This window comes from Lissotriton helveticus, chromosome 7 (genome assembly GCF_964261635.1).
Source record: "Lissotriton helveticus chromosome 7, aLisHel1.1, whole genome shotgun sequence".
In the NCBI taxonomy this organism is placed as follows: Eukaryota; Metazoa; Chordata; class Amphibia; order Caudata; family Salamandridae; genus Lissotriton; species Lissotriton helveticus.
In genome coordinates, this window is record NC_136068.1 from 1303316735 (window position 1) to 1303344091 (window position 27357).

The 27357-nt window shown below is 46.6% G+C and overlaps 1 long non-coding RNA gene across 1 annotated transcript; it reads right to left on the reverse strand.

Moving 5' to 3' along the window:
• Positions 1-14611: 14611 nt before the first annotated feature.
• LOC144767368 (uncharacterized) lies at positions 14612-15573 on the reverse strand. Its single transcript, XR_013598165.1, has 5 exons — positions 15504-15573; positions 15329-15415; positions 15156-15236; positions 14989-15055; positions 14612-14902 (listed from the first exon to the last, which is right to left on the reverse strand). It is a non-coding gene; the product is annotated as an uncharacterized LOC144767368 (long non-coding RNA).
• Positions 15574-27357: the final 11784 nt, after the last annotated feature.

The following is a 27357-nucleotide window of genomic DNA, read 5'->3' on the forward strand; positions in this document are numbered from 1 at the left end:
AGAAGTGAGCATAGCTCGCAAAGTCCTTATGAATCATCTGGAGACAGTGGACACGAATGAATATCTTCAAGTGGAAACTGCAGACACCAGAGTTAGCAAACCTCACAAAATATATGAAATAACTTTACGTATAGAAGGGGATAAGACTAGAAAAATAAGGGGACTATTTTGGGATAATCTCTCCAAGTGCTATGACATCCTTCTAGCTGAAAAAGACTGGCCACCAGAGTTTGTCAGGGAGTGCCCTCATGGCGAAGAAATAATTATGCCTGCCTTCTTAAATCACATCCCAATTCATAAAAAATACACACTTGCCAGAAAGTGGGCAGTAGCTCAAGCTCCTGCTTTATATAAAAATCACGTAGGATGGGATGAGGACTCTCCTCCTCACAAAATCCAGTTAAAATCACAACCTACTGCACAGAGGCAGTACCCAATTAAGCAAGAAGCTAAAAAACAGGTAAAAGAAATCCTAGATCAGCTAGAATACCAGGGGGTGATTGAAACTTGCACCTCACAAATGAACAACCCTTTGTTTCCGGTCTCCAAACCAGACAATTCATATCGTCTAGTTTTGGATTATCGACACCTTAACTCATGTTGCAAAACTTTTGCAGTACAAAACTCGCATAGTGCCGCACTAATGAATAACATAGTGCGCAAAAAATACAAAACAACATTAGACATCTCTAATGGATTCTTTTGTCAAAACATAGCACCAGAGAGCAGATATTTGTCTGCGTTCTCAATAAATGGCACTCAAAAACAATTCTGTCGGTTAGCCCAGGGGTACAAGAACAGCCCGGGAGTATTCTCAGCGAGAGTAACAGAATTACTACAAACATATGATGACGAAGCATTATCGTATGTCGACGACATATACTTAACAGATGATGACTTGGAGACTCACTTGAAGAGAGTGAACACCATAATACTTGGGTTCGCAGCAGAGGGTTACAAATTCAACTTTAAAAAATCCAGAATTGCCCATCTGACAGTCCTGTTCTTAGGATATGAATTATCAAGTGAAGGCAAAAGCCTGGCTGACAATTTCCTAGAGAAATGTGCCGTACTCCAAGCACCTAGAACACTAAAAAACCTACAGTCAATTCTAGGCTTCCTAAATTTCGGAAGAACATACATTGCAAATTACGCAGAAAGGGTCAAACCCCTTTATGATCTGATAAAACCAGATTTTAAAAGAACCAATTGGACTCAAATACACACAGAAATTCTGAGATCCTTACAAACAGACATGTTAATTAAAACAAAATTAGAAACACGTGATAACACACGCAATCTTGTGATTCGAGTCATCCCAGGAAGATGCGGATTCACATACCTGACCTCTAATGAGGGAGAAAAGGTACCAATTGCATTCAAATCACACTTGTACACTAAGGCTGAAATGAAATTCAGCCCAACGGAAAAAATTCTAACTGCAACACAGACAGCTATAGCAAAAGAACGAGCCCTGGCACAAGGCAAACGAATAATAATCGTGACACCGATACCAGCCCTAGAGGCGGTAACAAAGGCAAGCATTCCGAATGCTAAAGCACTACATCCAAGGTGGATACAGTGGGCTAATTCTCTTGCTGCAACAGACGTGGCATACGAATTTGATCCTAACTTACAAAACACAAGAATTTCTCCAATATGAATTTGAATGTCCTCCGCCGACCGAAATTCTGCCTCTAGAACATTACGGCTGTATAATATATACAGACGGATCAGCACAACCCGCAGTGGGGGGTAAGCAAGCTTACAGTGCTGCGTGCGCGATCGTTAAAGGTCGCTGGCACGAAGGGAAATTTAAACCAGCTATCACTAAAACACAATCTTTAGGAGATTGTACAGCTCAGCGAGCTGAACTACTGGCGTTCAAGATGGCGCTTGAAAATACCGATCGAGAATTCCTCACACTCATAGTGTGCGATTCGTATTATTGCGTTCAATCTTACAATGAATACTTGCAGATCTGGCTTCAGAATGGTTTCAAGGATGCGAAAGGTGGCACAATCAAGCATAAAATGCTCTGGGAACAAGTAGTTCAATTACAGAAAGAACTACCAAAGACTCACGTGATACATACGCTGAGTCATCAACGTGATGGCGTTCACGTTGCAGGGAATTCATTGGCTGATGAGGCCGCGAAGGCAGCTGTGCAAACGGCTTCCGTAGCTGCCATCACACGGTCAAAAACAAAAATAGACAGCGAAATATTACAGGCTGTCAGCGCTACAGAAAAGGATTCGATAGAAACACTCCCGAAAGGCTTTCCAGTAAAATACTCATACATAACTGATGCAAACAATGTTCCTTTTGCTCGAATCCCTGGAGTGGGGGATAGGGCAATTCCAAACACGGAACATAGGTTAGGACTAATAATAGCGGCACACGAAGGGCTTGCTTCTATACATACTGGCGTCTCAGCCACAGTATCATTATTAAAACAGAGATACTGGTGGCCACAAATGAGAAGACAAACAAGGAACTATGTTTTAGAATGTGAAATATGTCAAAGAATGAAAGTATCAACAGTGAGACGCCCAGCGCAGACGCCCCTTCTAATCTCGGATAAACCATTAGCCTGTGTTTACCTAGACCACTGTGGTCCCTTACAAAGGGATGGTAACTATAAATATATCTTGGTTGCAGTGGACTCATGTACGAGATTCATATGGATGTGGCCCCAGCGAACGGCTGACGCCAGAACTGTTATAAAAGATTTGCGAGTCTTTATCGGCACATACGCAATTGGCATGCTGCATTCGGACCATGGTCCTGCTTTTAGCTCTAGAGCTTATAAGGAGGCCATGGTCAGCATGGGCGTGACATTGCGGTACTCTTGTCCATTTCACCCTGAGGGGAACGGAATTGTTGAAAGAAAAAACCGTGACATAAAGCAATCTATAACGGCAAAGGTATTAGGTTCGGGAGCTGGGTGGGTCAAACATCTAATAAGTGTCCAACATAGTCTAAATAACCTGCTAAGAAATTCTCTGAAGGGATTCAGTCCATACAAATTATTATTTGGAACTAGGATGTTAATCTCTGACCTTGACAGTCAGACTTCAGTGGTAAAGGAAAAAAGCTTTGATATCAAAGATCGTTTGGCTATTTTACAGGACTTAAATGAAACAAGAAAAGACCTGAGCAACATAAAGTTGAAACAGCAGCCAACAACCACTGAAGAACCACCACCTGTCCCAGCAAGACCTGTCTGGATTCCAATAGTCGGGGATCTAGTCAGAGAAAAGATCGCGGTAAAGAAGGAATTTGGGCCTTCTTACAGAAAAGCAGTTCCTGTCTTGTCTGTCAACGGGACAAGATCAGTTGTACTACCGCCGCTTGCTGGTAAAAAGGAGAACCGAGTTATATCCATCGACCTGGTAAAACCACAATCATGTGGCCGATAACAAATAGCAGGCCAAGTGGACTCCCGATAAGTAGTAGAACACCAAGATTTGCTACAAACACAGAGGTTCAATCTAAGAGGCTGATCACATTCGAAACGCCTACAGATCTACAACAAGGACTATGCAACAATGCAATAGAACTTAGACCTCTGAACACCCAAATAAAAACATTTAGCAGAGACACACCAACCTATAATGAAGTAACAAACGACTATGCAAGAAACAGTAATCCTGAAGCAATTGGAACACTTGACAGAACTGCATCCGGCTACTTCATAAACTTCGATGATTCCTCTGAAGACTTAAGTGAATCAAAAACACAGCCATCATCAAAAACCTTTAAAGATAAAGCTAAAGTACTTTTGAAACAACTGAAAGAAACATATCTAATTTCTCCATGGATCGAATTTTGGGTGGGTTTTGGTGCATTTATCCTCATACTTTGGCTCATCATGATACTAACTTTGGGACGCTTCATTGAGGGAAAATATGCTAAAATGGACACAGCAAGTCAGAAAATCAACTTGATCCTCAAACCACACACATCTTCACACGTCGAGAAAAGAGAACTTTCTTCAGTCAACTTCACAGCCAATCCTATACCGGGTGGGGTAGCATGGGACAACACTGACTACGAAATCTATGGTCCGGTTGAAATCCTGAAATATCCACACCAAATTAAAATCTCATTGAGTGACTTTGTAAAACCAAGCTCATTTGCTGATGATTGGGACTTTGAAAGTATAAACAATATGATGTCTGACTTAGTGATGTCTGCTAAATTTACCAAACATGATTATTTGCAGGGTTCTACAAATTATGATAGTATGTATTGCTACAACCACTATGGTAACCATTTTTTACATAGATCTGCACAACCTAGAAATGTTTTACATTATAATCAATGGGAACATTGTGCAACCCCTCCAAAAGGAAGCTCAAGAACCGTTTACGACAAATATTCATACTTTTCAGGTTTTAACACAAGTAATGCAGAAACATTTTATTTTAAATTGTCAAATAAGACAGGGACAAAGACCATGATAACAAACACGAAATTGATATATGCAGACTCATTCTTTGAACAAATGAATACTTTTGGTTTTGATTATTGGGACAAAAATGTTGAAGTAAAGAGTGTTTGGGGCACAAAAGAATGGCAAGTACAGGGTATAGAATCTTTGTTTAGAGCCTGCATGATCCCAGAACAAATTATATTTTTAAATGACACTGTTCAACAAACTACCTGTCTTGGCTTAGCCAAAATCAAAGACTTAAACAAACCGTCTATTCCAAAACCAACAATGAACAGCAATAGCTCTACAGATGAAGAGATAGACGTAAATTATGTATTAAACCAAAACAGAACACATCCAGATTGGACACAGTGGTTGATCTGGCCCACAGATACTAATAACTGTCAAGACAGATTCCTGAATAAAACACAGGGGTTCAAAATGACCAGGCCAGACCCTAGATATTCCCAAAGACAACACCCAGGAATAATAACCACCTACAGTGTGGGCAAATTATGCCTTCAATGGCTACAAACTTCCACACTGGCAGAAATTAAGCAACACCTAACTTTACTTACTGATGGTGCTGACTTGCGTGATTTTACTATGGGACCACGCAAACAGCGTCAAAAGCGTTTCATAGCAGCCTCTGTATATGCAGCATACAATGAGGCCTGGAAGGTTACTCAAATTGAGACAGCAGAAAGGATACGGGAAATTGACCGTATTAATTTGGAAAAATAACTTTCTGTAGTGGACAATGGGTTAATGACTCTGTCCTCCAGAATTTTTTCTCTGGACAGCATTGTGTCTTCAGCAATCGACATAATATCGCAAGACTTACTGTTATTACAACACGGTCAGTCCCAATTGCGTTCTATTGTACAGCTTGGCTGGACGTTACAAAATCTGCGTTCAGGCTATGTGCCTTGGCGTTTAATCAACACAACGTCACTATTCCATATCTTTAACCTTACTGATAGACAAATCAGTATGGCCCAGAAGGGTGCTGATTATACAATCCTGAGCATTGAGAAACTCGAAAGATTACCAGTGACAATGTCAGAACGACCTGTCAGTGAATGGATAATACATGGGATAATTAATATTCCAATATCAACCTTCATGTTTCAATACTGCCAAAAATATATACAGGCTGGCATGTACGAAAAATTGGGAAAAGAGTACATTAAAACAACATGGAACCTGCCCTATTCACATGCATGTGTCAGTAATAAAGGACAGAAAGTGTTTCTTAGTGGCAATAATTGTGCGATGTCACTAAGCGGTACACTTCTGTGTAACGGAATTAGTTTGCATGGAGCCTGTGAAGGGAACTCAAATAACCTTTCATGTCACCAGCTAGGCACACCTGCTACAGAGATAGAACCATTCTTTCAAAGACTCTATAATGGGAGTTACATTCTAATTGTGGACCGCAGATGCTGTAGTCTTATGCCCGGGACTCCTTATCTCGTAACTACGACTGCGAAGGTCAAGTGCTGTGGACGCTTATTGTTCCCCAGCTCCTTTCCAGACAGGGAGGCAAGGGCATGGCCCAACTTGAAAATTACTTCTATTCGAATAGATACTTTAAGCAGAATAAAAACAGTGCTTCTTCAGACGCCGACAAAGCTCACGTCATCAAAAGAAACGTATGATCTCCAAGTCGCAAGGACGACTGCAGAGATACATTCATTGTTATCAACTAATTCCCCCATACATTTCGCAGAAATCCTGAATGAAATCTTAAATATTTCTGATACCAGTGGAGTCTCAAAAGTATTTAAGACAGTATTTTCGATGGCATTAACACCATTCAAAGCCATACTGGGTATTTTTCCAGATTTCGTCCATTCGATTTTTGGCGGACTTCCCCTCATTTTGGGACTAATTGCAGGAATCCTATTCTTAGTCCTTATATTTCGTTATGGCAAACCATGTCACAGACAAAACACCTGCGACAAGGGAAGAAACAATCCTAGCCATTGGATACCGGGACCGGATATCAAAAATCCTGGGACTATCCCGGCTTAGAGACCTGAACATGACTTGGTTTCTATCATTTCGACCAATGTGGCAACGATGTGTTTTACCTGTATTAAGGTGTCTGCTATGCGGAGAAGAATGCGTGTTAGACACCTGTCTGACGCTACAATCGGATGCGCCAATGGATGCAGAAACATTGTTGAGTCCAACAAAGGCTCATGCTTTGTGCTGCCCTCAACGGCTTCCAATCCTGATGACGGCATTCGTGGAAGCTTCACCACTACGATTAAGGGGTAGTGAAGTTCAAGATGAAAGCAGCATCGATCAGGTACGACGTTCTGTCAGCAATCCAAATCAAAATGTCAATGGAGACAATCATGCGCACGAATGCATGGTTACACCTATTTCCGAGTTAGTGGAACTCTCCCAGGAAGCTGTTGACAACTTTTTCGAGAGTCTAAATGATATGATGTTCTCACCAGAGCAGAAATAGAGACTTTTGAGCAAGCTCGTACACGGCGTTCCCTGAATTTGGCCTTCAACTAGAAAAGCAAAATACCATGAACAATTTTCCCTCCAGTTCACGGACAGCAATTTTTTCAGCAGCCCCAAAATATTTTTCGAATTTTTCGGGACACTATCTTCTGCTTAAAGTAAGAACTATTCTTAGAGAACTAAAAATTCTAATTTTAGATAGCTTGTAGACATTAGCTGCCCGCTGGTTTGTTCATAATTATTTTATTCTGTGATGAAATGGTCTCGAACTTCTCTTCTGTATTAAGAGCCATTTCATGTGTAAATTCTCATATACCAATTAGTGATAATGTATAGATATGCGTGATTACTTTAGCATTATTCTACAGCTTGAGTGCATATATTACATATGACTGTTTTTCCGTATATTTGATAATTTCAAAATGCATTTATGTATTTTGGGGTGGTAAGGTATACACGATACTCTACAGTATGTTTTACTATGCATAGATTTGTAAATATGTCCATAGTTAGCGTGGAGTGGGTGTGATGTATTCCTATAGGTTCTGTATCGATCCCCCTATTCCTGACCCTATTCTGGTTAACAAACTAACAAGTTAACTAGCAGCCATCCCATGAGGCAGAAAACCCCCATGATGCAGGAACCGTTATCTGATAAAGCCACACTACGGCACAGGAACGTGTTATCTGATTAGGTCATAACGCTTGCCATCTAATTAGACAAGCGATATTCCTCCAGCCCCTGATAAGGCATACGGAGTTCTCAAAACAAATCAAACCTATGACAACCTGGGAAAAACCCTGCGGCCATTGTTTTGATTTCACCGAGAACTTCAGCAAAAGAATGTGCTAACGACCTGGTCGTATGACATCCTTATTGACGTATCTATGTCCATCCTTACGTCAATCTCGGCACCTTAAAGGTATAAATATTACCGATATTGCCCTATGCAAAGACACGCGGTGGTGACGAGATCGGAGCAGCCAGACTTGCCGAAGCCCAGAGCAGAGCAGACCCCGCTGGCGCAGCCCCGCCTTCCTGACGCGCTGAGAACGAGAAGCCGTTTTTCTCCTGCCGAGAAATCCAGCTCCGGCGCTTCCGGGTAGCCCTCGCAGGCAGCCTGGAATATCGAGACCAGAGACGAGAGAAACCATCCCTCATCCATCCTAGATTCCAGATACAGAACTGAATAACCCCTCACAGAGAATTATTTAGTCAGTCACTTGGCAAAAACAAACTTAACTTAAACTGTAACTTTCTATTCCTGCCCACGTATTAGGCTTAGGTCAGGTACACGGGGTAGGCGTAGTTAGAAACACCAGTTGAGTACGATTAATCAAATGTATATGTGTATGTAATATATTTTATTCATTTTAAACCTTCATATGGCTTAGAAACCATATCAATGTTTTTACAGTATTATTTTATACTTCTGCTCTTAATGTATGCATTTTACTTAACCATAAGTATTGCAATAATATCGATCCATTTCTCTTGTATGAGAAAAGAGACTGATCAATAAATAACATCTTTTATTGAACACGCCCGTCTCTTCCTTTTCTCTACAATCTGATGAGACTAAGAATGCACGTACTGACTGAGTAAAATAAATTGCCTTTTGTTCACACGACTCTTGAGATACACTCTTGATTAGGGGAGAGCAAAGTTGTCATGTTCTATGGTTGTCAGAAACTAAATCCCTTCTTGTCTATCCAGGGAGGTTCAACTCCTCCTTGCCTATTCGAGAAAGTTTCTAGTGAACTCTGAGCTAGCTGGCAAACCCAAAACTTTAAGTCTAATATCGACAGTAGTAGACCTAGTTAACGTCTGGTCTAGGCCTATACTATTGAAGGTATTATTCCAATGCGCAGAGCCTATTGGGATAATAGGAACTACACTACAAGTCCATTTCCTTGGGGATGGTACGGGGTGGTGAATTTATAGGCGACCCCGCACTGTTGCCATAGGGACCGCATATGCTTCGAGATAAAGTTGGAGCCTCGATCACTCACGACTTCTCGGGGGAAGCCGACTCGGGAGAAGATGCTCATGAGGGCTCGGCCCACCACGGGGGCGGTGATGGTTCGGAGGGGAATGGCTTCGGGATAGCGGGTAGCATGGTCAACCAGGACGAGGATGAAACGGTGCCCCTGCGAGGTTCGAGGGTCCCGGGGCCCTACGATGTCTATCCCCACTCGCTCAAAGGGGATAGTTACCACGGGGAATGGCTGGAGCGGGGCTTTGACTTTCCCCCCGCTCTTCCCGCTGGCTTGACAGGTCGGGCAGGTCCTGCAGTGGTTAAGCACATCAGTGCGCATTTTTGGCCAGAAGAAATGGGTCACCAGGCGGCTGTAAGTTTTGTCCTGCCCCAGGTGCCCGGCGAGGGGCACATCATGTGCTAAGTTCAGGAGGAAGTCTCTGAATCGGAGGGGAACGACCAGCACCCGGCCGGCCCCTAGTTCAGCAATCTTTTGCTCACTGTAGAGAAGGTCGTTGTCCCAATAGATCCAGTGGGACCCCGCGGGGTCTCCAGCTGCTTGGGTAGCGGCTTGCTGTCGAATCCCCTCGAGGGAGGGGCAGGTTTTCTGTTCCTGACGGAACTGTTCGCGGGTGGGGCCACCTTCTTGGCGCCATTGGGCGAGTTCTGGGAGGTGGTCGAGCTCGGTGAGATCTTCTTGGTCGGGCCCTTGGGGGCCGTGTTCGGGGTCGGCGTCCTCGGGGACGACGGGCGGCGGAGGGGCGAGCCACTCCGGCTCCTCGGTGGGAGCTTCCCCCGCTGGGGTGGAGGCTCGGGCGGTCATGGAGCGGGTGGTCGCACAGACCCACTCGGGAAGGCCTAGCATCCCCAGGTGCTCTCTCCGTTCGACGTTAGCCCAGGGGGAACTTTCTAGGTCGTTCCCAAGGAGGCAGTCCACGGGGGCATCGTCGCGGACAGTCACTTTCAGCACGCCCGACACTCCCCCCCACTCGAAGATGATGCGGGCCATCTGGCACAAAGTCTCTGAGTTATCTGCGGACCGGACTGGGCACAGGACATTAGGCAGGATCTGTTCCGGGGTCACCAGATGGCAGCGGACCGCTGTCACGCTGGCCCCAGTGTCACGGAGGGCTTCGGTCCTGCGTCCATTGATGGTGACCCACTGGCGGTATTTCTGGGTGTTGCCGGGGATTGGGCCTCGGGGGATCAGGTCGTGAGTACCCAGGCATGCTAAGGTCATGGCGGCGGGCTCCCACTCGGCTTGCTCGGGGTTGTCGTCCTCCTCTTCACTCCTTTCTTCCCCCAGGGCAGTGGCTGCGATCTGGCGGGTTGGGGGACCGGTGGTGCCGGGTCGCTGATTCATTGGGCAGAGGGGGTCATTCGCATAACGACCCAGTCGCTGACACCTGTGGCACGTAACGTTCGGGCGGGGCCCCGGTCTGGCTGGGGGGCCCCCTCTCTGGCCCAGGGATGGCGACGTGGAGGTGGGGGAGGACCCCTGGGGGACGTCTCGACCCCGGCTCTGGCCTACTCCGCCGCCTCGTGGTCGGTGGTTCCCCGGGGATCCCCGGCCGTAATCTCCCAGTGGACTCCGGGGAACTCGGGTGCTCACCCATCTATCCGCCTCGACAGCGAGTTTTCGTGGCTCAGTCAATTTGCTGTCGAGGACGTGTTGCCGGAGTTCGATGAAGCAGTTATTGGACAGATGCTCCCATAGAATGAGGTCGATCAACTGCTGGAAGGTGGTGACCTGGCAGCCTCTGACCCACCCCTCGAAGGCTCTGCTGTAAAAGTTCACGTACTCCACCCACGTGGTACCGGGGATTTTCTTGCAGTCTCGAAATCGCTGCCGGTACATCTCGGGGGTGAGTCCGTAGCGAGTGAGGAGGGCGGTCTTCATGTGCTCGTACGAGGTCATCTCGGTATCAGGGAGCTCCAGCAGAGCGTCCCTCCCTTCGTTGATAAACTTCCCCCACAGGCCGGCGCCCCAGTCCTTGAGGGGTACTCGATGGGCGGCCATAGCGACCTCGTAGGCTTTGAACCACTGTTGGATGTCGTCGTTCTTATAGTACTCTTTGACGACATCCTTAGGTATGTGCACCTTCGTGTCCACCGGCGGGGGTGAGGTCTTACCCCCGGTGATGGCAGTCTCGTTTGCCTTGGCTTTAAGTTCCATTTCTTTGAGGACGCGCTCGTGCTCGAGCATGAGTTTTTTCTCCTCGAGAGCTAACTTCCTTTCTGCCAGTTGGATTTCCCCTTCTTGTCTGAGTCGAGCAAGATCCAGCTCGTGGAGCCGGTTCCTCTCTCGTTCTCGGGCGTCTTCGTGGGAGAGGCCCGTGTCTGGGGTTGCGGGTCTCCCTCCCGCTGGATTCGTCTCGGCCTCCGGGCCTCCGTTCGGGCCCGGGTTATCTTCACTCGGGGGTGGGGCCTCGCCAGCGTCCACCCAGGCCTGCAGGGCCGATTTAAAGTCTTCCTTGCTGCTTAAGCCAGTGGTAGCGATGCCTAGCTCTTTGCAGAATTGCTTTAGCTCCTTGTGACTGTAGTCTTCCATTTTCTCTTTCTGGAATTCTGTGCTCATGGTCGTAGTGGGTTTTTCTTGGTAGTGAGTGAATTACTCTCTGTACGATCTGCGTGGGCTCGGATCCCGGCGCTTGCCACCAATGTTAGAAAGGCGACCCTGGGGGGGCAGAAGAGGTCTGACTGACCACCCCTAGGTCCACCTCTCCTTCGAGAAGTAGCCGAGCGTTACGGAGGGGCCTCCTGAATGAGGGCCCTCTCCGAGGATCGTACAGCCGAGTAATCACAACACTACAAACGGACACCACGCAAGAGATCAAGTTCTTAAGCTTTTATAAGTAATGAAGGTTGCTGGTTCTTGGCAGTATGTACAGATGGATCGAAGGATCCGTAAAGTCTCGGAAAGGGGGGGTAGGTAGCGGGACAGTCTAGTTCTGGGCGGAGGAAGGGATACCCTACACACAGCTCTCAATCCTCGAGCTGGGGGGTTCCGAGAGGTTCGAGCCGCGGCAGCGCCAGCAGGCTTTCAGATGGTTCAGCTAGGTAGGCCGCGGCAGCGCCAGCAGGCTCTCAGATGGTTCAACAAGGTAGGCCGCGGCAGCGCCAGCAGGCTCTCGGATGGTTCGGCAAGGTAGGCCGCGGCAGCGCCAGCAGGCTCTCGGATGGTTCGGCTAGGTAGGCCGCGGCAGCGCCAGCAGGCTCTCAGATGGTTCAGCAAGGTAGGCCGCGGCAGCGCCAGCAGGCTCTCGGATGGTTCGGCAAGGTAGGCCGCGGCAGCGCCAGCAGGCTCTCAGATGGTTCAGGTTACCGGAGATGAGTTCGTCTGGTGTCGGCCGTGACAGCGTCAGCAGGGCTTCCGGTCCAGGATACAACTGCCGTCCTACTCCGGGGCTGGCCCAGATATAGGACTGGAGTCCTTTGATGTCCGGACCCTCGCGCCTGGGGGTCAGAAGGGCCGGGATGATGGTGTCCAGACACCCGGCAGGGGGGTGGAGCCAGCGCCCAGGGAGGCCGGAGGGCAATCGAAACCAGGCGTCCGGGGACGGCTGGAGGGCCATCGAAACACCCCTTTCTCCGGGATCTGTCGAGTGGCCACTCGACCACCTGGGAGGATCTTGGTGCCTCGATGTCTGGGCTTCGCTGGGGCCTGGGCCGGAGCAGAGGCCACGTGGTCGTGACGTGGTGGGCCCAAGATGGAGTCGGGCGCGGCCTCATGCTTATGTCGTGAGGGGCCCACGACGGAGCCAGGTCGGTAGTGGGGGTCCGGGATGGTGGCCGGACCAGCAATGTTGGGGCGTGCAGTGTCGGGCAAAAGGGCTGCCCGATGCTGGGTGGAGAGCCGATGTCATCCTGGGCTCGCCATGCGGGAGCGGTAGGACCACGCCATGAGGCCGGGTCCAACAATCCCGGTATCCCGGAGTAGAAACAACTGGAAGCAGTGTCCAGCAGAAACAGAGCCTCTTGAGGAAGCGGGAGCCTTTCATGCGCGTCGCTGGTGACCACGCGGAAATGTATTGCAAACAAACTCCTTCATGGAAAGAGGAAAGGCCACACTTGAGGAGGTTGGCGGAAGCGCTTTAATGTACTGCCTACACAGAGAAAATTCTGACACCCGTAGTGGCGGATGCATTTCGGCGATGTCTGCCTCTTCAGCGCCGGGTGGAAAAGTGTTCTGAGGGAGGGGATTGAGTGAAGGTTAAATGTCCAGCCTTCCCCTCATTCACGGACTGCAGCCACTCCCACCTCGATAATGTCACGTGCATATACTTCCTGTGGTCAGCTGGAGCCCCAGCGCCTACAGGTCCCAGAATGCAGCAGCAGGATTCTGGTAAGTATCGCACACGAAGTGGGGATGTCAATAAAGCTGCAATGTCAGTGAATAGCCCCCACACAGTTCAAAACACACCTGGGCAGCGGCGCTTCCTTGAGTCCCCAAACCGCATCAACCACTTGTCATCGGAATCCTTTCTGGCGGGGACCCGGTGAATACCAAGCCCGACGTGCTGCACAGTGGCATCATCACCGTCGTACTTCTTCCAATGATTTGTGGTGAGCTCTGTAAATCCCGGTATCCCGGAGTAGAAACAACTGCAAGCAGTGTCCAGCAGAAACAGAGCCTCTTGAGGAAGCGGGAGCCTTTCATGCGCGTCGCTGGTGACCACGCGGAAATGTATTGCAAACAAACTCCTTCATGGAAAGAGGAAAGGCCACACTTGAGGAGGTTGGCGGAAGCGCTTTAATGTACTGCCCACACAGAGAAAATTCTGACACCCGTAGTGGCGGATGCATTTCGGCGATGTCTGCCTCTTCAGCGCCGGGTGGAAAAGTGTTCTGAGGGAGGGGATTGAGTGAAGGTTAAATGTCCAGCCTTCCCCTCATTCACGGACTGCAGCCACTCCCACCTCGATAATGTCACGTGCATATACTTCCTGTGGTCAGCTGGAGCCCCAGCGCCTACAGGTCCCAGAATGCATATATATATATATATATATATATATATATATATATATATATATATACACACACACACAAAATCCAGCTCTCACAGAAGGGATGGATTTTGTGTGTGTGTGTGTGTATATATATATACACACACAAAATCCAGCTCTCACAGAAGATGAAAATATATATATATACACACACACACACACACACACACACACACGCACATATATATGTTTATATATCATTACAGCTTCCCTCTTTCAAGGACTCCACAGCACTGTGGTGCAAGTTAGTATAATTTTGTTTAATTGCCTGCTCTTCTGCAGTAATGCAGTAAACATCAGAGCGTTTCAATGCTGTCTAGCACCTTGGTCATGTCGCTGAAGATATCTCTCGTCATTCCTTTTAACAAACTATATGTACACATAATGGAAGGACACAGAAAACATTTTTGCTTACACCCGCCCTCGTGTAGTGGCCAACATATGCTATCACTTCTTTACCAATAATTAAAAATAAGGGACCCGGTCACTGTTGAATTCTGCCACTTTTTTTATTTTGAGCAGAATCTCACCCTAAGGTAATTAATCCTTGGGTGATGTATATACTTTTGTATGTCCAATACAAGTTACATCACTTTGTAAATTTGAAAAAACAGTCTGAGGTTTTACTCGTTGCCGTACAAAAACATGAATTTAGAACATATACTATACACACGTTTTACAGTACACAATACAATTAAATTACATTTATCTGTTGAACAATACATTTACCCAAAAACATTTTTACCAGGCTTCTAGGTTGTACCCTACCAACTAATTGTAATACCAGACCTGTGTTATCCTAATTGTCTAATTTAGGACTGGTCACGCAAAGGCATAGAACTTAGTAAATATTATTTCATCTGTTACATTCAAGAACTTTCTAGGGCCTTTTACGGGATGTGTATTCGTATTTACGACGAATGTGATAAAGCCGACGCGTTTCCAAGCCCGTATCTCATTTGTCGGGCTTTTCTTCAGGGCTTTTAGTTGGGTACCTGTGTAAAAATAGGGGGACATATTTTAGAGTGGGACCTTCAAATGTATCGTCAGTAGAGGGGAGTTGTTTGCACTCATTTATTACCTTCCTGCGTTGTATATACAAGTCTATTCTAGTGCCTTCAGACTCTTGACTGGCGTTTGAATATATTCTGTAAGATACGAAACAGGAAATGTATCTATTTCTGGTATGGGGAACATTGTATCGCAAAGTTCTTTTGAAGAAAGGGATTTGCCCACAATGTGACTTACATTCGTTTTTTTCACAGTGTTGTCGCTACATTTCTCGTATTGACGGGTTTTACGGCTTTGCAGGGAGCGGCTCCCAGGGTTCTGCAATGTTAAAGCAGAACGGGTTTCAATTACTTGATTTAATTGTTTGTTTCAGGCTGCGAGGGTTTTTTTTAAAGAAAATTATTGCTTACTTGTGATTTTCAGTGTGGTGGCAGAACGCCAAACACTCGTTTTCTGAAGGGCGTCACCTTCTCTTTCTTTTTTGATTACTACATGCGCTGTGAAAGTAAAGTTGGTCGTATTTAAAAACATGTTTGCCACAAGGGAGGAACATTTTTACCTTTTCCTCTCCGTGTGAGTCATTACCTGCAGATTCTGTGTGATGCCGCTTATTCCTGCCTGTTCCATTCCTGAGTGAGTGTTTGATGTTCTGGTCACCTGACAGATTAAAAAAAATGCTTGCGTCATGTGATTCAGGAATTATGGGACATGTAGTCTTAAAATTCATTGTGCGCTTGAGGTTGTTTGATTGTCTGCCTCTTTTGATATAAAATAGTTCTAGTGCATTTATATCATGTGGATATTTTTCAGAGGACACAGTTGCAGATTCTAACATTCACCATATTCGTTCAGTCCTGCACACACGCAGTCATATTTCATTATTAGGTATGCTCAGGGCCGGACTGGGAACTGAAAGCAGCCCTGGCAAATTTTGCCAGACCAGCCCCCATCCGGCGCGTCGTGAGCAAGCGCAGCGAGCGAGCCTAACTGCTTCTAGGAAGGTTCGGGGGGTTCTCCCCCCCAAGAAAATTTTAGAAAAAGACAGACCAAAATGGTGAATTTTACAGCACATTTTTCATTACATATTCAATTGTATCAATTTTCAAAGCACAGTAAATAGTAGATGATGACATTAAAGTGCACCAGGTTACCCACCAAGTCATATGTACACAAAATGTGCTTAAACCATCAGAGATGGAAGCACCAGACAGATACACAAAAATAACCACACGCGCAGAAAGGCAAACAAGAGGCAATCAGACATTTAAAACACATGAAAACTCTGTCATACAAGCATTTAGACACTGACACAGAGGCAGACACAGTCATGTTGGTGCCATTTTAGCACACAATGTAACTAGACACAAATATCCAGATGAATGCAATCACACAGAGACACACAGTATACACACAATGACAGACACACATACACGTCACAGCTACAAAAACAGTGACACAGCTTAAATCCCAAGAAATACATTAATATGTAAGTAAGTAAAATGTTAGCTACAGAAGAGAACTATCTCCTCATGGCTATTAAGTAGTTTGGAAACTACTGCAATTGTCTTTTTTTGTATAGCTCAATTTTATATTAATGACATAGTAAAATTTGTTTTTAATTTTTTTTTTTAATTAATGGTGCTGTAAAATGTTTCTTTTAGATTTGTATTTCTATGAGTATGTTTTTACTTGGTGATGTAAATGATCATAAATTGATCGAATAAATTACTTTCTATTAATATGTGTAAACAACGCACACGATGGCACAGTGATATACAAGTCAAACACATATTGTCAATCAGATGTACATGGCCACGCCCACCCCCCAAGCCTATGTAAGCGCTGATCAAGAGCGCGAGACACTGGAATTGTTCAACCTCTGAGGCGGAAGCCGGAGGTGCTACTTCGTCCGTTTTTAAAAATTGCTGAAACTGTGCTAATTTGTGTTTTTAAAATTATTGCACCTACCCCAAGCTACTACAATCACTTTCCCGCCAAGCAGGCACCCACAAACAGCGGATCATAGCGCTGTGGGAAGGAAAACATTACAAGGACGCCATCGCCGGTGACGTGAGGCCACGCCCACCTGCTAGGCCACGCCCACCCCCCTCTCACCATAAATGTGTGTCCCACGTAAGCGCAGCGGACGAGCGCAGCGGGAGCGCCGTTTGCGCGCCGAAGGCAAGCCCGTCTGGGCCCGTCCGGGCCCAGCCGGACCCGGACCCAGGCCCAGATACTCTGCCGGTCTCACCGCTGAAGCGCCTGGTGTACACAAGTTATACGCTCCGGGCTCTTTACCTGGAAAAAAAGCCGGAATGTCTCTACATTCATGTTGAAGGCAAACCCTATACCAATTGCGCACGCTGTAACCCAGGCACCCATACCCCGGCCAGGCCAGAGCTACAGATGGGCCTTCTCAATTGCCGTTCCCTCCCCAAGCATGCACTTGAAACCAATTTGCTGATACAAGACCACTGCCTGGATGTACTGTTTCTTACAGAAACCTGGCTTTCGGCAACTTCTGACTCCGACATCGTCAACACTCTCCCTCCGGGCTACCTGATTAAAACCCTGCACAGACCCAAAGGGAGAGGAGGGGGACTGGCAATAATCCATAAAGAACACCTTATCTGCAGAACTAGCAATGCAAGCATTGACGACTGCGAAAGTTGCCACTTTAGTCTCCAAATTTCCCCTGCTCACTCCATAACGGGTTTGCTGATATATCGACCTCCGGGTCTATCAGGAAAATTCATCAACGCCCTTACGGAGACGGTGGCACAACTAGCTTCCTCTGCCCCCAGCTTTCTCCTAGTGGGCGACCTTAACCTCCACTTTGGAGAGTCGACAGACTCCATAGCACTCGATTTATTGCATGACCTGCGGTCATTTAACATTCGGTTGGTCAATAAGGGACCCACCCACGACAAGGGCCATCTTCTGGACCCCGTCCTGACCAACATTATGGACATCACCACTAGTCCCTCTCTCCCCCTCCCTTGGACAGATCATTTCCTAATCCCTTTTTCCTGTCCTCTATTCACAGCCCCCCCACAACCGCCCAAAACCCGAGTCACCGATCGACGCTGGCACAAACTTGTCCCAGAGGAATGGGCCAACACCCTTGCTAATTCTATACCGACTCTCTCCGGTGACCCTATCATCGCTGATGATCAGTTCAATCTCTGGATCACATCCTCACTGGATCATCTCCTCCCCATAACAACTACTCTTAAACATTCCAAGCGAGTCACCCCCACTCTTTGGTACACTCAAGAGCTTAAAGTCCTACGACAGGAATGCAAGAAAACGGAACGCTCCTGGAGGAAGGATAAGACTAAGGACAAAAAGGACGCCTACCAAACCGCTCTACAATCTTATAAAACCTCCCTCCGAAAAACTAAAAGTCTATTCTTTCAAAAAAGAATAGAACACTCCGCATGCTCTAGTAAGGAATCTTTCACCATTCTAAAAGAGCTCCTCAAAGTCCCCGACTCCGAACCCAGAATTCCACAGGACCCCAAGGCTGATGAGGAAAAATGCTATAAACTAGCCAATTTCTTCACAGATAAGATCCAGAAAATCCTCGACTCAATTCCAACCACTAATATGTGGGAGGATAAAGAGACTAATAACACTCCTATCGTCCCCTTTCTCACCTCTTGGGGACAAGTGACCGTCGAGGAGGTCGAAAGCACGCTCTATAACATCAAAAGCGGCTCCCCCAGGGACCCTGCGCCGTTACGCTTCCTTAAAAGAGTAGCATCCACAATCATTCCCCCCCTCACTCAGCTCATCAACGCTTCGCTGGAACAGGGAGTTGTCCCTCCCAGTTGGAAAGAGGCAGTTGTCAAGGCGTTATTGAAGAAACCTTCCCTTGACCCCGCCGATTTGGCCAACTACAGGCCAATCTCCCTCCTCCCAGGAACTGGCAAAATTGCCGAAAAGCTGGTAAACAGAAAACTCTCAGAGTTTCTGGAAACCAATGATCGGTTGAAAAAAATCGCAGACAGGATTCCGCCCAGGGCAGGGCACCGACATCGCCCTCCTGGTAGCGGTGGAAGAGGCCAGAGCACTGCTCGACGTTGGAGGATCAGTGGCAGTGATCCTCCTCGACCTCAGTGCGGCCTTCGACACCGTTAACCACCAACTCCTGATTCATCGTCTCAGGAGTGTCGGCGTGAAAGGAAAAGCACTCACCTGGCTATCGTCCTTTTTGGGCCATCGGTCCTTTCAAATCTGGGAGAACAACACCCGCTCCTCCGAAAAACCCCTCCAGTGTGGCGTACCTCAGGGCTCCTCCCCGAGCCCCACATTATTTAACATCTACATGTCCCCACTGGAGGAGGTCGTCATCCCATTCGGAGTAAGCATCGTCAGCTATGCTGATGATACACAACTAGTGGTCTCCCTGTCTCACCCAAGCCAACAACCTGCGGACCTCTACAATTGTCTGACACAGATATATGGATGGATGAACCGATCCCATCTCAAACTTAACGGTTCAAAAACCGACATCCTCCTCCTGGGTCAGAAGGGACTCTCCCTGTCACCAAACATCTGGTCACAGAACATCTGGCCACCTTGTTTAGGCCCGCCCCCAGACCCAAAGCCCGAGATTAAGAGCTTGGGTGTCTGGCTCGAAAAGGACCTATCATTTGCCACACAGGCAAAAAAAGTAGCCGGGACATGCTTTGGACTCCTCAAATCAATTCGGAAAATCCTGCCCCTACTCCCTCCTACCGCAAAAAAATTACTGATCCAAGGTCTAATACTCTCCAGGATCGACTACAGCAATTCCATCTACCTGGTCGCTCCTGAGGCCACCCTGAACCGGCTACAAAGGATCCAAAACGCGGCTGCCCGCATCGTTACCAACACTCCTGCCAGAGCCTCAGCCAGACCCGCTCTGAGGCTCCTCCACTGGCTCCCGGTCAGGGAACGAGTGCAGTTCAAAGCCCTCTGCCTGGCCCACAAATCGCTGCAAAACAAAGGACCTCCGATCCTAGCTAAATTCATTACACCTTACAAAGCCTCAAGATCTCTCTGTTCCGATCAGGAATACTTCATCACCACCCCCAGAGTCAAGAAGGCCCGGACGGGCGGAAGACGCTTCTCGGTTCACACAGCACGTCTCTGGAACACCCTACCCAGCGAGATAAGAACAGAACCCAACTACCTACGTTTCAGAAAGAGGCTGAAAACCCTTCTATTTCCATAAATCCCTAACTCACTGCCCCTCACCACCCTCAGGTTAACTGTTCCTAGCGCTGGGGTACTCACGGGTGACTACGCGCTCTATAAAATGTATTAATAATAATAATAATACAGCACGGAACCAAAGTGACACACAGCAAAGACACAGTGTCATACAATACATACACAATGACATAAAACACACACATGGTGACACTGCAGCATACAGCATAGATACAGTGAAACACAGATCAAAAGCACAATGACACATAGCACAGAAAACAGTCACACAACACACAGTACAGGGCAGGCGCATAGTGATACAAAGCACATAAGTCATGACGCTCAGCACAGAGAGTGATTGACACCACACAGCACAGGGATGCAGCAGAGACCACATCACAGCAAAACACACATCTGTGGCATGCACACACCTGTTGCTGCCGAAGACACCACTGTCACAATAACATCTAACACACCCTGAGTGTACCACAGCCACAACTTTACCACCAGATCTCAGCCTGGCCTGTTCCTGCCTATGGAAATGATTACTAATGCTCTGGGAACATTTATCCACAGCCCGGTCTGTTCTTGCCTGTGAAAATGATTCCTGTTATGGGAACATCTCTCCACAGACCACAGTCAGCCCTGGCTGATTCATCCTGGTTCTGCGCTGCGGAGTGGAGTGGAGTGAGTGTGGGCGGCCATGCTGGCTGCAAAACACATTTTAATTTTGAAAGTGGGTTTGTGGGGTCAGGGGTGGAAGTCATTATGCCCTCCATGCTGCACTCCCTCCCTGCTCTCTCACAAGCAACAGGCTACATCGATATAGCTTTTTTTCTTCTCAATTTTCAGCCATGAATCCGATGTACAGAAGTCACGCTGCTGTGCAACAGGGCTACAAATATTGCAAAAGGCAATAGCTTTTTTCTTCTGCACCAATTGACGGAACACTGGGTTTTCTGCCTAGGGCAAAACAACTGCTGCTATTTTCCTTTTGCTGTTTGATTTTCTAGGCTTGCCTCCAGTGAGAAGGTCAGCTATTTACAGAAGGGAGCCGTCTACTTGCTCGATGCCTGTCCAGAAAGCAGAAACAGGGAGACCCTGCTGGCTGTGGCGGTAAATTAAAATTATGGTGAGCCCCTGACTGCCAGACCAGCCAACCCCACGGGACATTGCTGGCGGCCGTTGGAGCCCAAAGCACACACTGCAGCTCAACGGAGCCTGAGTGAATCTGAATGCAGCATTGCAGAAGGCCTGACTCAGAGTATGAGGAGGTGGTGGGCTGGCATCAACCAATTGCTGTCACCGTGACTCGCCTTTCAATGTAAGTAAATTAGTCTGAGTGTAGTGCCTCACTCTGTTAATCTATCTCCCACTGATACAGTTGCTTTTTGGTGCTTAGAGCGCACTCAGTCAGCTGCTCACTGAGGTTGCCTTGCCCATGCAGCATGGTGCGTTCAGTGTTGCCAGCGTCTGTCCTTCGAGCGAGTCCATGAGAACAGCGTGTATTGACTGACTCCTCCGTGACTATACACCTGTTATTTTTATTTGCCTCCTCACCTTGATTAGTTTTCACCTACCATATACTTTAACATGATGCCAGGAACTCACTCGAAGCCAGCGACGTGTGAGCCCAGCAACGCACAACGACAGGCATACATATTTATCCTTAAACATGGGCACTTGTGACATACGTTACAGAACTTCAGTGAAGCAAGGGACTTGACACTAATTTTGACAAACACGTGAAGCAATTAATAATTTATCTGGCCGGCTCAGTCCATGATCTGACAGGAACTTGCAGATCCCAGCAGTATCAGGCATACATTAATTGAGGCGTCTAACCAGTTAGAGCAGCAGGGGCTCGACAAAGTCAGTGCAGGACCGATAAGACTACCACCTGGGTTCGAATTTTGAACAATGGTTTTTAGAGAGAGGATAGGAGTAGAGGTATTCCGCAAAGAGAAAGGGAAAACATAGAAACGAAAGAGGAAAAGGAATACCATACTCTGTTACAGGATTCCCTCCTTTTCGTTTTCAGGTTCCACCCTTTTTCTCCTGCAGCTTTCCCTCCCCAACTTGCTGAAAGTTTTCTTTTTTGTTTACATTTCCATCGATCCTGTCCCTAGCAGGTTTCCACACTCTTTCTTTACTCATACAGGTTTCATTCTCCAACCTGTTTCAATCCTAGTCATCTGAGAACTTCAACTGAAGAAGTAGTGCCTGAAAGAGTGTCACTGTGCCAGTGAATCTAAACACGTTTTTGTGTTATCACTCAGCAAATATAATAGTCACAGTATTTGAATGTCACAGAATGCTTGTTTCCTGGCTGCGTATTTTTCTGGTGCTTTGCAACAGTTAACTTCTTAGAGTCCCTTGTTGCTCAAATGGGTGTGATTTGCCTCATCTTCCTTGCTTGAATCTGCTCACGAGAAAATGTCACTCATGCCGATCTCTGGCTCAGCTCTTGGTTCTCTTTGATCGTGGAGCCCAAAACTAGCAGATCCCTCATGAGGCTTCTTCCTGCCACCAGGCTCTAACCTCATGCACCACAATTAAATACAGGAGAGTGATCTTCAATGCAAGACGGGCGAGAGACAGAGAGGCCTGCGTTGAGGTTGAACTCCACAATGTGGAGCCACAAAATCCTGGAATCAATACAGGGTTCCTCGCTTCACCAAATGTTGGGACCTTTGACAAATACTTTATTTTACCAAGCCTTCATTGTCACCTATGAGAAGACCTTCAAATATGTGTGTTTGCAGCAGGCCACAAAAGCCACTTGCGTTTAATTGAATACACTGTAGTGTTGCTGCCAGATGACAGAATTCTGGCATATAGGCTGTAAGTGATTAGTGCTTTGCCTCTCATCCCACAAGTGACACTGCCGTCAAGACAGGGACATGAACATATCTACTTACAGGTTTAAAAGCGGTCACTTTTAATTAAAGCCTGTCACTGTAGTGATGTCATCTAATGTGAAACACTGCCGCGTGTTAATGAAGTGTAGTTGTTTGAATTATGCAGTGATTATCATATTTTCATACGATGTTTATTGCATGATTTACATGCAATAAGATGTCCAGGCTCAGCTCATGCACGGCCTCTACTAGGTACAAGCAGCCAGACCCTTGGCTCTTCCTGTTAGCCGTTGAAATGGCACTATGATACTAAAATTATGAAAATGTCACACATACATATCTGAAACCTTGGCAGGAAGGCCGCAATTAAACTAGCTTAGTTCAGTAACAGTTCTCCTAGTTTAATTGCGGCCTGCGGTCCTGGATGCCCGCACGTGCGCAACAAATCAAAAATTGTAATCATGACGATGATTGAATTATCAACATTAATACAAATTTTGATTTATTGCCTGCACCCGCGACGGTCCTGTGAGAGGCTAAGCAGCTGAGCGCGCAACTCAGGCCAGTGAGGCCACCTCGCTCCGCACTGCCTCTGCCCTCCACCCTGCTCACAAGTCACCAGATCACAACAACACAGTCAGCAACTCAATCAAATAAAATTAAATCCAACACCACTGCGCGAGGCGCGACACCCGCCCAGTGCCAACGGTGCCACCATAACTATGAATAATTAATTAGTGCCGGTAAAACTGACCAACTGTTGGCGCTGGCGGCAGACACAGGGGGGGGGGGCTATGGCTGGCCTAGGAATAATTAAATTATGGCCCCCGAAAACTCCGGTCAAGTGCCCTGAGTGCCTCTGTTTCTCAGTCGCCACTCCTTGTGTTGCAGGGCAGGCAGTCAGGCGCACTTTTAATTGTGCTAGGCCCAATGCGCACACTGCAAGTTCTTGATGACATCAGCCACACCTAGAAGTGCGCAGACGCGGCGCCGAGGAGGAGGATACAGTGCATCATTATGTTTCTCATTATGTTCCATTTCTGTTCCTTTTGTGAAGCGCTCTGACACCTTCGGGTAAAGTCCGCGCTATATAAAAATGCATAAATAAATAAATAAAATAAAATCATTCTGCGCAGAAGCACCTCCTCCTCCTGAATATTGGGTAGGCTGTGTTGTTTCCCAGCAGCTGCAGGCTGTCCAGTGTCCACTCCCTGTACTGGGGGGGTGGAGGGGGGCACGTCAGCGGACACTACAGAGAGAGCGGACTCAAAGTAAGTCTGATTGACTGTCTGTCCGAGTGAGTCTGACAGAAAGACTGTGTCAGTCTGTCAGACTCGGACAGACAGTCAGACTTCTCTCTTGAAGTGACTCATTTCACTCACGGTCGGACCGAAAATCGGCCCCAGCCAAAAAACCGGCCCCCTGTCGGAAAACCGGCCCCCACCCCATGCAGCCGACCGGGGGATTGCCCGGTGCCCGGAAGTACCAGTCCGGCCCTGGGTATGTTTCTCTTTTTAACGGTAATGTTTCCACATTACCTCCACACTACAACGACCAGAGAGCTTTGCACAGAAGCCACACCCACTGAGGTAACAAGTTAAAAGTGCAAATTACGAGAGTGCATTAATTTCCCTTGCCTGAGCCACTGAAGAAAGGATTTTGGTATCCTGAAACGTGTCTGGCAAATATCAAGAACTGATGTGATCTGTACCTTCGAGTTCGTCTGCAGGCAAGTGATGGAAAGAATAAATGCGAGTGAACTAATTTCTTGTGGCTTGTCTTCATGGGGCTAATCTGCACTTGAATTATGTTTATGGCGTTTGCCCAGCCACGAGGACAAGCCCATCGCCTGAAGGCGGGTCCATGCAGGCTCTAGAATACAGCCTGCAGCTTGAAAAGAAGGTGAGCAGCGCGCTGCAGAACGATGCTGCTTGGAACTCGTTTTTCATCATTGTAAAGCAGGGCAGATGAAAGGGAGAGACATTTTCACCTTTCCACTAGGAAAATAATTTAATAGGCGGAAAATGGGACAGAAAGCCTCCCTCACAAGAGGAACAATTATTAAAAGCACTACAAAGACCAGAGAGCTTTGCACAGAAGCCACACCCACTGAGGTAACAAGTTAAAAGTGCAAATTACGACAGTACATTCATTTCCCTTGCCTGAGCCACTGAAGAAAGGATTTTGGTATCCTGAAACGCGTCTGGCAAATATCAAGAACTGATGTGATCTGTACCTTCGAGTTCGTCTGCTGGCAAGTGATGGAAAGAATAAATGCGAGTGAAGTAATTTCTTGTGGCTTGTCTTCATGGGGCTAATCTGCAGTTGAATTATGTTTATGGCGTTTGCCCAGCCACGAGGACAAGCCCATCGCCTGAAGGCGGGTCCATGCAGGCTCTACAATACAGCCTGCAGCTTGGAAAGAAGGTGAGCAGCGCGCTGCAGAACGACACTGCTTGGAACTCGTTTTTCATCATTGTAAAGCAGGGCAGATGAAAGGGAGAGACATTTTCACCTTTCCACTAGGAAAATAATTTAATAGGCGGAAAATGGGACAGAAAGCCTCCCTCCCAAGAGGAACAATTATTAAAAGCACTACAACGACCAGGGAGCTTTGCACAGAAGCCACACCCACTGAGGTAACAAGTTAAAAGTGCAAATTACGACAGTGCATTAATTTCCCTTGCCTGAGCCACTGAATAAAGGATTTTGGTATCCTGAAACGCGTCTGGCAAATATCAAAAACTGATGTGATCTGTACCTTCGAGTTCGTCTGCTGGCAAGTGATGGAAAGAATAAATGCGAGTGAAGTAATTTCTTGTGGCTCGTCTTCATGGAGCTAATCTGCACTTGAATTATGTTTATGGCGTTTGCCCAGCCACGAAGACAAGCCCATCGCCTGAAGGCGGGTCCATGCAGGCTCTAGAATACAGCCTGCAGCTTGGAAAGAAGGTGAGCAGCGCGCTGCAGAACGACGCTGCTTGGAACTCGTTTTTCATCATTGTAAAGCAGGGCAGATGAAAGGGAGAGACATTTTCACCTTTCCACTAGGAAAATAATTTAATAGGAGGCAAATGGGACAGAAAGCCTCCCTCACAAGAGGAACAATTATTAAAAGCACTACAACGACCAGAGAGCTTTGCACAGAAGCCACACCCACTGAGGTAACAAGTTAAAAGTGCAAATTACGAGAGTGCATTCATTTCCCTTGCCTGAGCCACTGAAGAAAGGATTTTGGTATCCTGAAACACGTCTGGCAAATATCAAGAACTGATGTGATCTGTACCTTCGAGTTCGTCTGCTGGCAAGTGATGGAAAGAATAAATGCGAGTGAAGTAATTTCTTGTGGCTTGTCTTCATGGGGCTAATCTGCACTTGAATTATATATATATGTGTGTGTGTGTAGGTATGAAAGACCCTTTTTCTGTATAGATATATCTACAAGTAGATCTGGGCACATTCATATATATTTTCCTATAAATGAGGTTTTCATATGCTGATCAAAGGGGAAAAGATATGATACTATAACAACAATTTGTGAAGTTTCCACATCATGGTATATATTTTATATTGCAATATATTTAAAAACGCATCTTATAATATTTATATATTTATATATTTTATATTTTGTTTGTGTCGTATTGTGTTGTTATTTAACATTTTAGATGAATATGAAATTATCAACTGGATCCTTGTATTAAAAGTCAAAATATTTATTACGGAGGGATCACCCACTCAAAGGACATGTTAAGTTATGCTTATACCTATTATGGTGAAGGGACACCACACCGAGTGAAATCAAATATATAATGTAAAAAAGACAATGTACAAAAATGAAATAAAAAGGATAAAGAAGAAGCACAAAAGTCAACTCTGTAAAGATCAAAAAAAGAAAGACTACATACCTCATGTCGAACCCATATATCAGTATCTTTTCTATGTTTATCACAGGTGTTTTTTCACGAGATTGTGTATCATGTATAAAAAGGCGTTTGTTACCCTCTCTACATGTGAACAAGGGTGAGAGGTGCCCGAAACGAGTCAGGAGGAAAAACAACAGAAAATGAATTACTTGCCTGAAGTTTGTGGTTCGTGGTTCCTTTGGTGTTCAAAGCAGCGTGCACGACGTTGGTGAGCAGACGGAGGTTCCATTTGGATTTGCTCATCAGTATTCGGAAGGTGGTTGCTTCCGTGGCGAACCCCCTCCCCGGGAAGTGGTTGCAGCCCTCAACCAGTAGCTGTGTGAATTCGAAAAAGGATTTTCTGGCATCAACCCCCTGTGCAGCGGTAAGAGGCTCGTAATTGTGCGCTGAAACGCAGACATTGTACCGCACGCAATTGGTTTCAGTAGAACAACGGGGCACATCGGTGAGTGCTCA